This window comes from Rhinichthys klamathensis, unplaced genomic scaffold (assembly GCF_029890125.1).
Source record: "Rhinichthys klamathensis goyatoka isolate OS25496 unplaced genomic scaffold, OSU_Roscu_1.1 h1tg000103l_1, whole genome shotgun sequence".
Taxonomy (NCBI): Eukaryota; Metazoa; Chordata; class Actinopteri; order Cypriniformes; family Leuciscidae; genus Rhinichthys; species Rhinichthys klamathensis.
The window spans coordinates 5,598,648-5,616,548 of record NW_026606642.1 but is presented as its reverse complement, the minus strand read 5'-3'; the positions used below and the strand labels follow the sequence as shown (position 1 = coordinate 5,616,548).

General features: G+C 42.0%; 1 long non-coding RNA gene across 1 annotated transcript; it reads right to left on the bottom strand.

Annotated features, from left to right (window-relative positions):
- Positions 1–2,932: 2,932 nt before the first annotated feature.
- On the bottom strand, positions 2,933–5,347 carry LOC130086954 (uncharacterized). Its single transcript, XR_008807290.1, has 3 exons — positions 5,234–5,347; positions 5,048–5,109; positions 2,933–3,030 (listed from the first exon to the last, which is right to left on the bottom strand). It is a non-coding gene; the product is annotated as an uncharacterized LOC130086954 (long non-coding RNA).
- Positions 5,348–17,901: the final 12,554 nt, after the last annotated feature.

Here is a 17,901-nt window from a genome sequence, read left to right as displayed (position 1 = left end):
ACCGGCGACAAAGGGCAGCCCTGCCGGAGTCCAACATGCACCGGGAACAAGTCTGACTTACTGCCGGCTATGCGAACCAAGCTTCTGCTCCGGTCGTACAGGGACCGGACAGCCCTTAACAAAGGGCCCTGGACCCCATACTCCCGGAGCACCCTCCACAGGATGCCGCGAGGGACTTCTCCAAATCCACAAAGAACATGTGGATTGGTTGGGCAAACTCCCATGAACCCTCCAGCACCCTGTAGAGGGTATAGAGCTGGTCCAGTGTTCCACTGCTGGGACGAAAACCGCACTGTTCCTCCTGAATTTGAGGTTCTACTATCGGCCGTATTCTCCTCTCCAGTACCCTGGCATAGACTTTCCCGGGGAGGCTGAGAAGTGTGATCCCCCTATAGTTGGAACACACCCTCCAACCCACCTTCTTAAAAAGAGGGACCACCACCCCAGTCTGCCATCCCAAAGGTACTGTCCCCGACTGCCACGCGATGCTGCAGAGGCGTGTCAGCCAAGACAGCCCCACAACATCCAGAGACGTGAGGTACTCAGGGCGGATCTCATCCACCGCCGGTGCCTTGCCACCGAGGAGTTTTTTGACTACCTCAGTGACTTCAGCTTGGATGATGGGCGAGTCCACCTCCGAGTCCTCAGCCTCAGCCTCTGCTTCCTCAATGGAAGACGTGTCGGTGGGATTGAGGAGATCCTCGAAGTATTCCTTCCACCTTCCAACGACATCCCCAGTTGAGGTCAACAGGTGCCCACTGTAAACAGCATTGGTAGGGCACTGCTTCCCTCTCCTGATGCGTCGGACGGTTTGCCAGAATCTCTTCGAGGCCAGCCGGTAGTGTTATGTGTTGTGTAAATCCTCCCACGACACAGTTTGACCCTCCTAGTTTGCTCGATCTGAGAGAAAAGTAATTGTAACTGTTCATTTTACACTGTTTCTTTATTAAACTTTTAATCCTGTTTATGGGTGAATTAATTTGACTAAAATCATGACTGGGGGATTAACAAATCACAGATTCTTGACTTTATTTGCAACTTTTCTGGAAATGCCAAAAAAGCCTAACTAGTGATTTTAAATGATGTATATGTTTTCCAAATTTTTAGTGAATGGAAAAACCCAAAGTACATAGATAAAATCGTGTGCCACCTCACAGTGCCAGTTTCACTGAAGGAACAGTCTGTCAGAGCTTGGTTGGAAGGAGAGAGTTGAAGCGTGGATCTATTTGGTATCAAATTGGGTAAAAAAAACACCCTGGGACACGGGTGCTCAGATAAACTACAGGACTATAATAATAACTATATTTACATGCAGAGTAAACAAGACACCAGTGAGTGAAAGGTGTAATAAAGGAACAGTTTAACCGGAAGAAAACACAGGAAGAGAGAGATTTCAAACTAAACGTCCTTGAGAAACTTCAAGATAAAAGTCCTGAACGCAACAGAACACAAAACCAGCTGGAGCCTGAGAAACTGCTGAGAAACTGTAGTTATTGTGGTTTATTGAAAATATGCAGAGCATACTATCTGATTGTGGGGGTGTGGATCGGGATGTGGTTTATGACTTTCATTATTTTTCATCATCCATTAGATTAATTTAAGTTTGTCCGATGGAGATGAGTGAATGTGTGACCCACTAACGGGGTAGGTTGTAACACATGCTGGGGTAAGTTGTAACAATAGACAAAAGAAGTAAAAACGCATGCCATACCATATGATACTGTTCAAAAACAGATTTATTGAAATAAAAGAACAATGTCTCTCTCTCTCAAAAACAAGACTATGTCTGTTTGGTGTTTAAATTTGTCTACTGGAACAAACTTACTTGACAGTACACTTAATAATAACATTAGGCTACAATGTACCTAATTAAATAACATCTTTGTACATCTTTATGTCTAACAAAAACGTACATATCTGTGTGTGTAAATTGATCTACTAAACAAAAGTACTTACTGGTACACACTTAATAAACACTACTGCAATGTACCAGATTAAAGAACATCTTTGGACATCTTTTAGTCTAACAAAAAATAACATGTCAATGTGCATGTGAGTGTGTGTATATTCTTAATCATAGTCACAGTTCTGACAGATGATGCTGGTAACCCTGGAGTGCAGGCTTGATGGGCCCAGAAACTGCACAGGGTGCATTTCACCCAAACCTTCTTTGGCTTTGAGTTGTTTAATTGCTCCATGCAAACCACTTTACATAAAACACTGGCAGAGGCACCACTGTCAGTCTTTCTTTTCCATGCCCTAGTTATTCTTTAAAAACATTAAAATCAAGAAAATTCTTAGTTATATTCTTAGTAAGGGGATGGTTGTAACACTTTTTAAATAAGTGAACCAGAGTTCATTCACAGCCCATTTTCAAAGGGGCGTCACCAACGGACGTCGCTTAAATGCCTCTGGGCGAAATTGGATAGACCTAAAACCAATCAGAGCGATCGTCATCGTCAAACCTCAACGTTTGTGATTGGTGCCTCAATTTGGAAAAATTGGAAATGGGCTTGAATGGATCCTGGACAGACTGACTTGCAGAGCAAATCTCAAATTTGCCGGAAGTTCATCTGGGTTTTCCCAGGCTATTCAAAATCAATCAAATCTCTCTCTCTCTCTCTCTCTCTCTCTCTCTCTCTCTCTCTCTCTCTCTCTCTCTCTCTCTCTCTCTCTCTCTCTCTATATATATATATATATATATATATATATATATATATATATATATTCTGCATGTGCCTGTTTCCAGCCTTGACAATCACCATGCTGGTTTGGGGAGGAAGTAGGAAAATACTGAAGTGATCATGTTACTCTCCCCATGTTACAACCTTCTCTGGTCTCCCCCACACAGCAACTCAATATCATACATAACAATAGTGCTTATGAAAGTGCACGTGCAAAAGAAAATACACATTAGATGAAAAAAAAACATTCAAGAAAACCAGAGTCAGAAGAAAAACATCCTGGCAGAGATGTTGTATTTGATCAGCATTTTGGGTTGATATTTTCATAAATGTCCTCCTTTGATTTCTGCAAGGAAAAATAGACAGTCAATCAAGAGCAAAAGTTTAAATACTTAAAAATATATATATAATAACTAAAAATGTAGGATTCACAAGACCCTATTAAAGTTTCTGTAAAATTATTTCTTTGACTGGGCCTAGTTTTTAAGATTTGAACATTTTAATTGATTGTAGCCTAGGTGACCTAACCTTTCGTCCATCATTTGCACACGTTTGATCTCTTGTTGCATTGCCAACGGTCACTGTCTCCTCGACAACGACAAACACAAAAGTCTACCATTACCCGCGATGGAGATAAACTTTCTTCCGGGAAACACAAAAGGTGGTGGAAGGCAGAATGTTAGAGACTGATAGTTACACCTGTTTCATACTCCGTTTTCCGTAAGCTACTCATGTTAAAGGGGTGGTTGATTATGATTTCACTTTTCTAACTTTAGTTAGTGTGTAATGTTGCTGTTTTAAGCATAAACAACATCTGCAAAGTTACGACTCTCAAAGTTCAAAGCAAATGGAGATATTTTCTAGGACAGCAGCACATCCAGCTCCTCTACAAAGCTTCCCAGTTGACCTGGGGGGCGATATATGACTACAATATGGTTCTTAGTGTAATAGCATGATATTCAAACGAGTTGTTATTGCAGAAGAGAGAGTTCTTGAGTCTCTCCTTCTTTGTCTCATTTTCAGTGCATGTCTGTGTGAAGTAAAAGGACACAAGCTGTTGAAGCTCCGCCCCCTGTGACTGGAGCAGCAGCTCATTTACATTTAAAGGGACAGACACAAAAACTGTGTTTTTGCACACCCTCAAAAAGTGATCATTTTAACATTCCATATAAAACTATCTGTGGAGTATTTTGAGCTAAAACTTAACATACACTCTCTGGTGGCATCAAATACTTTTTTTACATCTTGTGAAAAGTGCATTATACCATCCCTTTAACAGGTTTAAGCCGGTTTAAGCCATTCACACTGCACAAGCGTTTCCGCACAGTCTATTATTTTTGCTGTTATGGACGCGCTGAGTTAAAGTGAAAGGAAAATGAAAATGTAGTAATCTCACCATAAATGCATTTAATTAAATTATACTACTATGTTTCACAGTCATCTTTTTACTTTAAGTCCGGTGTAAAGCAAGGAAAACGTCTCAGGTTATGACTGTAACCTATGTTCCCTGAGAACAGGGAATAAGATACTGTGTCAGAACGCTATGGGGAACGCCATCCGCGTGAACCGGTGTCTGAAACGCTTATCTAATCACGCCAATCCTATTGGCCGGCGACAGCCTATGACATCATCACAAGTGTGACCCTGAAGTATATAAGGGGAGCCTGGAGAACATGTCAACAACTTATCGTCTGCAGGGACTGTTCAGCAGGCATCCCAGAGGAATGGCGAAAAGACAGAGTGTCTCGTTCCCTGTTCTCAGGTAGGTAACAGTTGTAACCTGAGACGTTCCCTTTCAAAAGGGAACTCGCACTGCGTCAGAAGGCTATGGGGAACGATCTACCCACGCTGCCATGCTGAGGGAAGTGCATGCCAAATTATGGCTGAGACAAAAAACGGCAGTTTCACTGAAATACCCAAAACATTCCCCCTTCGGGTCACATACAGGCTGTCAGTGACAGTATTCCCTACGCCACTGCCCAAGCTATAAGCCTCAAAGAGGCCACTGATACAATTAAGGCCTACTAAGGCTGCTCAAAGGCTTTGGAACCAACCACTTCCATGGAAGGGGTTCCTTTAAGACTTTTCTATCATTGAATATAATCATTTTTTCTTATTGAGGGAAATTAATTTAAAGTATAGGTCTGCAAAATGGGAATACTGTATGTTAGTATTTACACTGCAGTGCAAACAGCATAGTGTAAATAGCATAAAACATGCTTCTAGTCATTTCCTCCTGAAGGTAATAAGTAACACGGTGGACTATCCACATCTGTTCACTGACTGTATGATGCACATGGAACACAAAAATTGGAACAGATTAACTGACTGCAACAACTTCTTGCAACACAGAATGATCTTACCTTTTTTCGTCTTATTGGTTTACACAATGCAGAATCCTTCATGTCTTTCGCCTGGGTTTGAACTAAATTAACAATAACATAATGCATACATGTTTAAAACAACAAAGTTTTCAATCTAAAAATGAAATTGGTGCCTTATAAAAGATAAATATTTTAACATATGCATTAATTGTTTGTTCTCCTGACCTAATTTTTTACGTTTCCTGCAGATGCAGCAGATCACGACTGCAACTATAATCAACAGAGATCCAGCAGCAGCAGAGATCAACACTATCAGAGACACTGAGAGTGGAGGAGGAGAAGGAGACGGTGTTGTAATGTCTAAAGAGAGAGATTAATGTAAGTGAACGCATCAGTCTGATACAACAGAAGACAGAGATCAGGTCAGTAAATACACACATGTATCATCAGCGCTGTCGTACCTTCACATGTGTGTCGGAGTTTGTTGATGTCCAGATGTGTGGTCTGGTTGCTGATGGGATTGTTCAGCACACAGCTGTAGGTGTTTTTATCCTGATATTCCACCTCCAGAGGTAGAGAGAGACTGATGCTGAGATCACACACACTGATGCTGGACAATACACTCATTCCTGCATACCAGGAGAGAGTCACATCACTCACATTCAACACTGAACACAGCAGTGAAAAATTTGATGAAGATGATGATGAAGAACATTGTGAAGAGTTAATGCTGATGACAGGAACAGGCAGACGAGCTGTAAAACATGAGAGAATAAAGAGGAGTATTGATAAATCTACACAACAATCTTATTTCCAGCTTAATGTTTTGAGTGAGTGTTTAGGGCAGTGGTATTCAAATGTTGGATCACCATGGTTCCATCCAGACCGTGGGACATAATTGCGGCATTTTACAAATTCTACAGTTTTAAGCGAGCAGCGCATTAAAACAATGAAGCTGTTCCCTTTCAAAAACTTCTCTCTGAAGTCTCTCTACTCACGGCTCATGCCTGAATACGACACACACCAGTTTTAACTAGTTTCTTTGTGGGAAGAGCCTGCTGCCCTTGCGTTTGAGCATGGTGAGTGCGAGTGTTGTGAAACGTTCACAGTTAAAGTGCTTCGTGTTCAATTTGCTAATTTCCATGTGCTAGCACCCACAATGTGATTGTGGGGCTTGTGTGTCATTCTGGGCGAGAGGCGAGAGACGGGTCTGCCCCTCTCTCTCCAGATCGGGATGTCCCTTTGCAGGACTCCAAAGCATGCCCTGGCACCTCATCGGCTCAGAGGGAGGACACTGGAGAAATCTCTTGTTTCTCTTGTGACAAAGTGCAAAAGAAATTACTTGAGATGGTGACTCATGCAATGTCCAGACTACAAATAGGTTGTGTTTGGTTGGATTTAAAAGAAATCTAGTGCGATTGCTCTGTTAGTGCTGTTCATTTGAACAAGTGTGAACACTGCCATCTGAATTCTGGTGCCACCAAACAAGCAGACCGAGACCATAGAAAAGATGGGTCTCGATCAGCTTCCAAACAAACCCTAGTTCGGTTCGACTGAAATATCAATGCAACATGGACCAAAGACATGTAAACAAACCAAAAGGACAGAATGCTTAAGAATACCTGTTTTTTCCCGTCATAGTCGCAATGTTTCCCATCACAGATCGGTACAGGCATCAGAACCGCGTCTCCTCGCGGCAGATCTTCGTTTGTGTGTGACGGAGGGATTCCTGCTGCTGTTTTGACTCATTTACAATTTTTTTGGTCTGGACCAAATGAACTAATCGAACCAAACTACAAGTGTGAACGCACCCTTAGACAAGCCATGGGAACAAGAGCCCCCCAAACAATCTAGACTGGAGAACAGATTTCGGTCTGGTGGCCAGGAGGAGTGACCTCAACATCGGGCTCTCCCCTTCTTTCAAGTGGTACTCACTGCAGAGTGGACGTCCATTGGGACGTCCATGTCTTTGGGGTGCAGGGATAGAGTTGTGGGTAGGGTGTGGTTAGATATTCTAGCTCCACCCATTAGGCCCAAATTACATTTGCTCCTCCTCGCTAGACATCCAGTAGATGTAAGTCAGTGCTCATCATTTGCTCAGCAGCTTCTCCCTTCTTTGAGGACCTCCATAGTGAGTTAACTCACTCTTGGGGGAAACCTTACACATCGCGTGTCTTTGTGCCTTCAACGTCGACATATTCAGCTAGCGTAAGTATGAATGCCCGCGGTTATATGATGGTGCCTCATGTAGAAGAGTCTGCAGTATCATTACAGAAACTAACTCTCCCCACTTAAGCCATGCAGAACAACCTCCACACTGGTGGGGAAAGACAGGTCAGGCTGGTGCTGCACTGCACAGTTATAGTTGTACCAGGCTGACCTGTTGAAGGATTTGAGAGCGGGTGGTTTGATCGATGAAGAATGATTCTCTGAGCTTCGTTGAGTCACAGATTTGTCTCTCGATGCAACTAAAGCAACCGTTCAATGGTGGTCTGGTCGCCACAGAGAGAGATGTGGTTGAACCTAACAGGCATCAAAGACTGAGAAAGGACGTTTCTGCTCGATGCCCCTTTCACCTACCTGGCTGTTTGGCGGCTCGGTTAACACAGTTGCCATCAGATTATGGGAGGTGAAGAGACACAAGGAAGCGTTTGTCCAGTTCCTTTCTCGCCCCACTCAAGGGAAGGGGCTGTTGACCACCCGGCCCAAACCCAGTCCTGCTCAGAGACGTGAGGCGCAGAAGCAGAGTTTGGCGAGTCGCGCTCCCCCTCGCCAAGATTGGGGACCGGCTCGTCACTCTCAGCAGCCTCATAAGAGACCTGATGCACAATGTGTAACAGAAGAATTAATGGAGGGGTCTTTTTTAAGTCCTCCAAAAATACCATTGACGTAGCCTTGAGTTTTGCTTTAAAAAAATTTAAAGGATTTTTTTTTTTTTTTTTTATAATCAGTGCCACAAATGCTGTTGATTGAATTAAGAATATGTTTGGACAAAATTACGTCTCTACTCACCATAGACAGAAACACTGAATGTTTTTGATGATTTTTTCGCTCCAGTTATCTCTAGTTGATAAACTCCAGCATGTTCAGTTGTGGTGTTTGTGATGGTCAGAGATCCAGTTTGATCATCCAGCTTCAGTCTGTCTCTGAATCTCCCATCAGGAACATCATCATATGTGGAGAAGATTTGCTTCTTTTTATTCATTTTAGCTATGAGAGATTTTTCAGCTCCAAATTTCCACAGTATATCATCGTCTTTACGTATTTCAGTAACAGTGTTTAGAGTAACAGAATCTCCCTCCATAACTGACAGTGAATCACCAAACACACCTGGTGAACAAACAGATTTTACACAGATTACTTCTAATATATGAACATGATATTAATGGAGTTGTAAACATCTGCTATCTAGATCACAATAATTGTATGAAACTATGAGCTTTGTATGATGCTCAAGCATTTGTAGGATGCTTCATTTTTGATAGCATACAATATTTGAAATATATGAAATATATATTTAATTATATATATATATATATATAAGGCGCATTTATTTAGCTTGCCTTGTGGTGTGTGCCTTCACAGTTCTCCCTCTCATGCTCAGCACTTTTTATCATTCTTTATGGTTTGCTTCCGCTCTGCATTCATATCTCTTATTTAAACAGTTTTATAAGGCTTTCCGATCACCTCGTGTCTCATCGCTTCTCAGAATGCCACTGACTCTCACACGAGCAACTGGCTCAAAATTTAGCTTGAGTCTAGTCAAAGCACCATTGATACATTGACACACTATCAGGAAAAACCTGCAAATATCAGGTAATTTAAACATTGTGATTTCCAGGTCCCGTCCTAAGTCATGCGAGCTGGGCCTGGCCTGAGATTTGAAAGTGGCATAATGGAAGAATCTCCACTGGATGAAGCTACATTCATCATAGCAATTTACATTGTTTTCCATGACCTTTAACATCTGTGAAGAATGTTACTGATATTAAGCCAAAAAAATAAATAAAAACCCAATAACTTACCAGTCAGACGCCACCAGCACAAACAGAACAAAACAAACATGTGAATCATTTTCTTCAATTGTTCAGTGAAAAGTCTGATAAAAAGTCTAGTTAATGTCTGCCGTCTCTTATTGAGACTCTAGCAGCTCACCGTCTGAGTCAAACTGAAACCTGCTGTGGTTGGTTTTCTTCCGAGATGAAGAGTAGGTAATGCACGTGTGTTTATTTTCTACTAGGTGAAAGAGCTTCTTCCTGTCCTGCTTAATGACTCTCACGGTTAATGCCTGCACAATAAATCTCACAGTTAATGCCTTCACAAAACAGCTTTTTAGCCAAATTATCAACCCTTTATTATCAACCTTCCGTCCTATCTCTGTATTGCCTTTTGTCTCGAAGGTGTTAGAAAAAGTTGTTCTTGACCAACTCCAGCTCTTTCTAAAATGCAATGATATTTCTGAAAAATTTCAATCTGGTTTTAAGTCTGCTCACAGTACTGAATCTGCCCTGTTGAGAGTTTTAAATGACATCTATCTTTCCATGGACACTGGTGACTCTGTGGCTCTTGTTCTTCTGGATCTGTCAGCAGCTTTTGATACTGTCGACCACTCTATCCTGATATCCAGACTAGAGTATGATGTGGGGCTAAAAGTTCAAGTTCAAGTTCATTTATTTGTATAGCACATTTAAACAGCCGCTTAGACAGACCAAAGTGCTTTACAGAACACACAAATAAGAAAAGTAAAAACAGCAAAAACAACCCCTAAAACACATAAAAAGCAGCAGAGCTACGAAAAGCCTTATCAGAGATTCAAATATAAAATCGTAGAAATAAAGAAAAAAAAAAAAAAGATCAATAAGCTAAAGAAAACAGGTAGGTTTTTACCAAAGACTTAAAGATAGAAAGGGTGGGGGCCGTTCGGATCTCTAGAGGCAGGGTGTTCCACAGACGAGGCCCTGCCACTGCAAAGGCACGCTCCCCTCTACGCTTAAGTCTGACCCGAGGGACAACCAGCAGAGCCTGGTCGTGTGACCTTAGGCTTCTGGACGGAGAATAGGGATGAATGAGTTCGGATAGATAGGCTGGAGCTAAGTAGTGTAAAGATTTAAAAACAAATAGGAGGATTTTAAAATCTATTCTCTGCCGGACTGGCAGCCAGTGTAACGATTTAAGAATCGGAGAGATATGGTCGTATTTGCGACAGTTAAGGATAAGTCTGGCCGCAGCATTTTGGACCAACTGAAGACGGGCAATTTGAGAAACTGATATCCCACAGTAAAGTGAGTTGCAATAGTCTAGCCGACACGTGATGAAGGCATGAACCGCCATTTCCAAAGTTATCGGAGTAAGAAAGCCTTTGATTTTAGATAATAAGCGAAGTTGGTAGAAACCGGAGCTGATAACAGATGATATGTGTTTGTCAAATTTTAAAGACTGGTCAACAAGAACACCTAGGTTCCGCACTCCTGTAGATTTAAAGGGAGATAAACTCCCCAAGTCTGGGCTTATGTACTGGGACCTTTCACTCGGGCTAAAGACAATGACCTCGGTCTTATCATCATTTAGAGAGAGGAAATTTTGAGCCAGCCATGCCTTTACCTCCTCTAGGCATAGTAGAAGAGAGTTTAACGCTGCAGGGTTATTTCTTTTAAATGGAATGTAAATTTGGGTGTCGTCTGCATAAAGATGAAATGATACACTGTGTTTCCTTAAGATAGCGCCCAGCGGTAGCATGTATAGAGAAAATAGAGAGGGAGCCAAAATGGAGCCCTGTGGAAGACCACAGGTTAGAGGTGCCATGGAGCTGGAGAAATTACCCATCTTAACTAAAAACTTTCTGTCAGAAAGGTACGACTGAAACCATGACAGGACAGAAGCCTTTAGGCCCACCTCAGTCTCAAGTCTAGCCAACAGAGTAGGGTGGTCAACAGTGTCAAAAGCTGCCGAAAGGTCTAAGAGAACTAAAACCACAGAATCACCCGAATCAGTGGAGATAAAAATATCATTTAGCACTCGCAGAAGGGCGGACTCAGTGCTGTGGGCAGTCCTGAACCCAGATTGAAAAGCCTCATAAATACAGTTATTTGAAAGAAAGTGCTGAAGTTGATTAAACACAATTTTCTCCAATAACTTGAAAATAAAAGACAAAACAGAGATGGGTCTGTAATTTTGTAAAATAGAAGGATCCAGTGAAGGCTTCTTGAGCAAAGGAGTGACCGTAGCCACTTTAAGATTAGTTGGAACAGAGCCCGTATTGAGACACTTGTTAAAAAGAGATACCAAACCTGGACCCACAGAGTCGATAATTAACTTTAGAAATTTCGGCTGAATGATATCATTTGGACAAAAAGAAGGTTTAAGCTTGGTGCACACATCCTTTAGTGTCTGGAGGTTGATAGGATCAAAAACCTCCCAAACACAAGTAGTAGGTGACACGAATGAGGGGAGAGTTAAGTTAGGGCAAACACTAAGTCTTAATTTAGTGATTTTGTTCACAAAAAATCTCTGGAAATCTTCACATAGAGCATCAGAGGCAACAGATAGTTTAGAAGAAGGATTTATAACAGACTGAATGACAGAAAACAAGACCTTTGGGTTGGAGTGGTTGGATTCAATTAAGTTAGAGAAATATGCAGCTTTAGCTGACTTAGCTGCCTTCTGGTATGCTGTAAGAGCGTCTTTGAACAAATGGAAGGAGACAATCTGCCTGTCTCGCTTCCATTTGCGTTCGGCCGCTCTACAAATTTGTCTATGATGACGAGAGTCAGAGTTTTGCCAGAGATTAGATTTTGGTTTGGATATGTGAGGCTTGAAAGGAGCAGTCACGTTAGCTACCTTAAGCCAGGCAGAATTTAAAAGGCTGAAGTGTTGATCCGCATCCAGGTCAGATAGTGGTTGGTCTAAGTCCAAGTGTGAACATAGTTCAGCAAAGCACAGGTCGAAGTTAGTGCTGAACTGAGGAGAGTAGACCCGCGACATAACAGGTGCAATAGTGGGTTGAGAGAGCTCCGGGAGAGACAGTGAGAATAGAATAGGCTTGTGATCGGAGAGCAGATAATCAGAAAATACAATATCAGTGACATCGATCCCGTAGGATAACACAAGTTCCAATGTATGGCCCTGAATGTGCGTAGAGTTTTTGACCCACTGCAGTAGATTAAAAGCATCTATTAAGTCAAGAAACTCCTGCGATAAGGAATTTGAATGACAACAGACGTGAATATTAAAATCTCCCACCAAAAGGAAGCGATCATAGTTTGTGGCAATACTGCCAATGAACTCAGTAAAATGCTGTATAAAATCATTAGTGGAGTGTGGAGGACGATATATCACCCCTAAGCAGATGGGACCATTCCAGTCAAGGTGGAGAAGCTGAGATTCAAAGCTGGGGAAAGCCGTTACAGTGACTAGCCGGCATCGTGAGGAGAAAGAGTTGTTTAAGACAGTTATAATCCCACCCCCACGACCACTCGGACGAGGAGAGTTAAAAAAAGAACAGTTTACTGGAACCAGTTCTGAGAAAGGAGTTAAATCACCGACCTTTATCCAGGACTCTGTGATGAACATAAAATCCAGGTTGTGTGAGGAGTAGAAGTCGTTTAATAGAAAGGTCTTATTCACCGCAGAGCGTGCGTTGATTAGTGCCAGTTTGGGTGGAGGAATAATCACGTGAGATGACGGCGCCTTTCTCAACGAGCGCAGATTTCCGTGATTAACTCCGTTCTGCCGGGAGCAGAGGCCAACACCGCGGAGATCAGCCCGAATGACAGGACTCAGATGTAGGGGGAAAACAGGACGAAGGCATCGGTAAACCGTATCCCGCGGGTGCCAGGCAGCAGTGCTGCGCCGAAGCAAACTGCCAGCTTGTAAAAGAGTCTTCAGTTTCGTGATGTAGCCTCCGCGTGTTCCTCGTTTCCTCTTTCGCTTTCTCCGCGCGGTGGTTAGTGGCCGCCACCAACAGATGTCATGCCGGAGAATCGCTCGGGGAGGCTCGTCCGAATTGTGTAGGGGGCAGCCCACGTCCACGGTGTCTAAGTTGGTAAGTGAATCGCCAACAGAGATACGGATGTCTAGGAGAGCTTGACGGGCATATACTAGCCGCGAACAGCAGATAAACGACAGATCAGACAGGCAGAGAAAAAAACACAGGAGCAACAGACGGCAAGCCAAACACACAGGCGCCATCTTGACTCACCTCTGGAATCCATCAGGTATCGTCCTCCAGTGGTTCCAGTCTTATCTCTCGGGTCGAACTTTCAGAGTAAAGTTAAGAAATTGCTCCTCTTCTGTTGCGCATCTAACCTGCGGTCTTCCGCAAGGATCTATCTTAGCGCCTGCCGCCTTCTCTATTTTCTCTCTATACATGTTACCACTGGGCACCATTCTAAGAAGACATGGGGTATCTTTCCACTGTTATGCAGACGACACTCAAATGTATGTTCCAATCAAGAGAAATGATCCCTCTGCCCTTTCATCATTACTAGGTTGTCTAGATGAAGTAAAATTTTGGCTAGACCAATTTTTTTTTATTTTTAAATGAAAACAAAACAGAGATCATTGTTTTTGGGTCCACTGTTAATCCCCAGGCTGCCACCTTCGACCTAGGCAGACTACCGGCTTTTAGATCTTCAAGTGTACGGAACCTGGGCGTTCTACTGGATGAGTCTTTAAATTTTGATAAACAAATCTCCTCTGTAATAAGCTCTAGCTTTTATCAACTTCGTCTGTAGTCAAAAGTCAAACCTTTTCTTAATCACAAAACTCTTGAGATGGCTGTTCATGCTTTTATCACCACACGTGTAGATTACTGCAATTCACTGTATTGCGGTATCTCGAAAACTCAAATCGCTCGTCTTCAATTGGTGCAAAATGCCGCCGCAAGATTCCTCTCAAATAGTCGGAAAAGTGACCATATCACCCCAATTCTGAGGTCTCTTCATTGGTTGCCCATTAACTTCAGAATTGATTTTAAAATCCTTTTATTTGTGTACAAATCTCTATGCAACCAAGCACCGAGCTACCTATCTGAACTGCTACAACCATATACCCCATCAAGAAGTCTGAGATCAGGTGACAAGAATCTGTTATTAGTCCCTCAATGCAGACTTAAACGTAGAGGGGAGCGAGCATTTTCTGTGGCTGGGCCTCGGCTGTGGAACAATTTGCCCATAGAAGTTAGGATAGCCCCTTCCGTGACCTCTTTTAAGTCACTTTTAAAGACGCACTTGTTTTCTTTGGCCTGTAAATAAGGTTGTTTTAATTTTATTATTTCTCCTTTGAGTATGATGCTGTTTTTCTATTTATCTAAGTCTGATACTGCCATTGCTGTTTATTGTTGATGAGTCTGACACTGTTTTTTGTGACTCCTGTTTAAGGCTGTTCTTAGCTTTGCTGTACTTATCTGCGATGTACTGTGCTGTTATGCATGGTATTATTTATACTTTTAATTTTGTAGTTCTGTAAAGCACTTTGGTCAGTCGGTGGCTGTTATAAAACGTGCTATATAAATAAAATGAACTTGAACTTGAACTTGAACCTTGGTTTATCATGGTTGACCAAGTTAAAATCAACCTTGGTTGGCCAAAGTCCTGAATCCATCAAAAACAGTCAATTCAGTGTCAGAGGTTAAACTAGACTCTTAATAATCACGCACATTTGCTAACATACACATATTGACAGCTCAACAAAACACTAAATAATACACCAGACCATTTTTTGGGCTGTGAGCTGTAAGCAGTGAATGACAGTAGCTGTATTTACATGGACCATAATAATCTGATTGCAATTGGACTAGTAGCACAGACGGCTAAAAAAATCTGCATGATTGATATTCAAAACGATAAGCAAGCACTGCTTTGTGTAAGGTTTGAATATCTGCAGTCCTAGTTTCAGTTTCCCTTTCTGAGTGATGAATATAGACTATTGATACCTGCTGATATAGATATTTGCATACATGCAGGCGCCGAACGCTCGTGCTGGTTGACATTCGCCTTTAAGGCCCCGATATACTTCAAGCAAAATCGAAGAACTAACCTATGTGAGGTTATTTTGAACAAAATCAGGCCAAAACTATCTTCGTTTGGAGTTCACTTTGGGATTTCGAACTTTTTGGAAAAGTTCCTTTGAACCTTCGTACTGCCATTGGTCCGTGGCGATTATGTAATAAGTAGGTGTGCTCGGAGGCTCCGCCCTCTTTCACGTTTTTCATTTCCTCTGTTGGAGGCTGTGAGTGAAAACAGGAGCACACAGCTGTTTATAGTAGAAAATGAAGTTGTACTTCTGATGAAACAAGACACGGACACTTTTTTATGTTTAATACGGTAAAGCTGCTTGATTTTAAGTGCTATATATATAAATTTTAAAAAATGTGACGTGACTTTACTGGAGTGCTTAATTGCAGAGCTAGTGCAAACATATCCACGCTGCTATGATGATCAGATGCTTTTCGTATGCTTTAGTAAAATGCTAGCTGTTTTCTCAGTTTTGTTGTATGTTTGTTATGTTGTCCAGAGAAAAGTGTACTGCACATATTTGCATATTCATCTAACCATCATGCAGCAGTGTGAGCTGCATCAGATGTTCAATAACAGTATTTCACTTCTCGCGTATTTCGAACTTCGTTTCACCCCTAAACAAAGAACGAAAACGAGCTTCGCTGTGAGTATATCGGGCCTTTAGGCACAGGCGTAACTATCGGTAAGCAAGGTACGCGGTTGCTTACGGGCCCGGACCAATCAGGGGCCCGCGTGACTGGAAGATATTGATTGACAGCCGGGGGCGGGGCCCCCTATTGCATTTTAATACTTTTAGTCTGATCGCATTTTAATTTTTCCCGAATTTATTTGAATAAATAATGACAACAACATATTTTACTGATCATTACATACATGTTTGAAATGAACAATGATGGATTTTGGTGTAATTTGTTTCGAATTGGGACTGGGGAATCCCCGGGTGAACATGAGTATTGCGTGCAAAACAGAAAAAAAAACTTGAGATAGATATGGAGTCGGCAAATTACAAACACAAAAGTGGCTTTCAAAAGCGCAAACGAAAAGAGGAATTTGACAAATTAATTAATAAATTACCAAAAATAGGAAGCTTCTTTAAAAAGATGACACAGGAGGGGGAGATCGAGATTGAGATGGAGCAAGAGAGTGAAGCGACTTGCCATACTGTCAATTGAGAATGCCTGTGCGCGCCATCTAGATCTTATAAGGATTTAATTCGACAACTTTGCACAGAGGAAACCCGTAAAATGCCGCTATAATGTAAGTGAGCATCTTTTTTATGTATGTGGACCTAGGCCTATGTGTGTGTAGTCATAACAGTGAGTAACAATGTGTCAAGGTGCGCCGTCACCAGCAGTGTTTTTTTTTTTTGTGCGCGTAGGCTACTCCTGATTTTGTCAGTCATCTCATCTCTTATATGCTGCCTGTGTCTCTATGATCCTATCCTGTCCTATTCATGTTAGCCTGCTCCAGGACATTGCGTCATCACGTGTTGTAGTAGGGGGGCCCACCGTGATAATCCTGCATAAGGGCCCGGTGTTGGCTCGTTACGCCACTGCCTTTAGGCCTTTTGGTGTGTTCAAGCGCAGCTTTCTGGCCGAGACGCAGCCGACGAGAGGCAACAACACAGTCAGCTCTGTGTGTTGGTGTGTCTCGGGCTTCAGTTGGCATCTCAGACAGCAGTGATCGAGCAGGTACAGTAGGTCAACAGGACTCGTTTACAAGGTGTAGCAGATTTCTGTGCAGAGTTCTTAATGCATATTTTTCTGGACTGACACAGTTTAGTTGACTTAACACACACTGCACCTCATCGAACTCAAACATTGCAAATAGGCACCACAACTGTTTGAGTCTGTCTATACTAGACACGTCAAAGTAAACATAATGAACTGGTTCATTTGTCTTTCTGAACGGTATACATGATGATCTTTGTGTCCATTATTGCACATTTCATCATAATGCTGCATTCGCTTTAAGATGTTCATGACCCGTTTAATCTTTGAAGCTCTAAATGCAGCTAATTTTGTCTTGCGCTTCTGTAACCACAGTGGCTGACACCGTCTGGCTCCGCATGTTAAAGTAGGATACACACACCACAAAATCATGCTATCGGGTTGACAGATCTGTGCTAACCGCTCTCAGTGTTTTGATGGTGCCGGGGAGGCTCAATGTTTACACTTTTGAGGGGGATAATCCAAAATAAGAGAACGCATGTTAACAAAAAAAAAAATCTTCCCATTTAAGAAATAGGAAGGTAAATGTACTGAATTAAGCCTGCTGATACTATTATTGTTTCATCTTTATGAAATTTATGAAATTCTTATGATTCATCTTACTATGCTGAAGTTTGACTGATGATCAGAATATTTTTCATCCCTTTTCACTAGATTTGCTGTTTTCACTTGCAATTCTGCATGCTTCTTTCATTCGTGCAGTCTATTTATCAGAATATATTTTTGGAGATCTTTTGGAGTTCAGTGCAAAAGTTTCCAAAGGGTCGGAAATGTCATTGAATATTGCTTTTGTTCTTGATTGCTCCTGCTTCTATTCCCATATTTGCATTTGTCAGTTGACAGGTGGCTTTTGTTTTGTGTCCTCTCTCTCTCTCTCTCTCTCTCTGGAGTTAAACAGTGGGGGTGGGGGAGTTAGTTATGCTAAAAAACAAGTTAGTTTACTATTAACCTTTAAGGCTGAATGGGCAGTCAAACAAGTGAACCGTAAAATTAAATAAGAAAGATGCTTCCCACAGTGAGAGAGTGTATAGTTAAAACATCAAGTTTGTAGTTAAAATATCTACCAGCAAGTGCGCATGCATGGAACAAAAGGAGACGCTATCTTTTTCCCTCAGGACTCGTGGTTCGTGGTTTTCCCTCTTCTTCT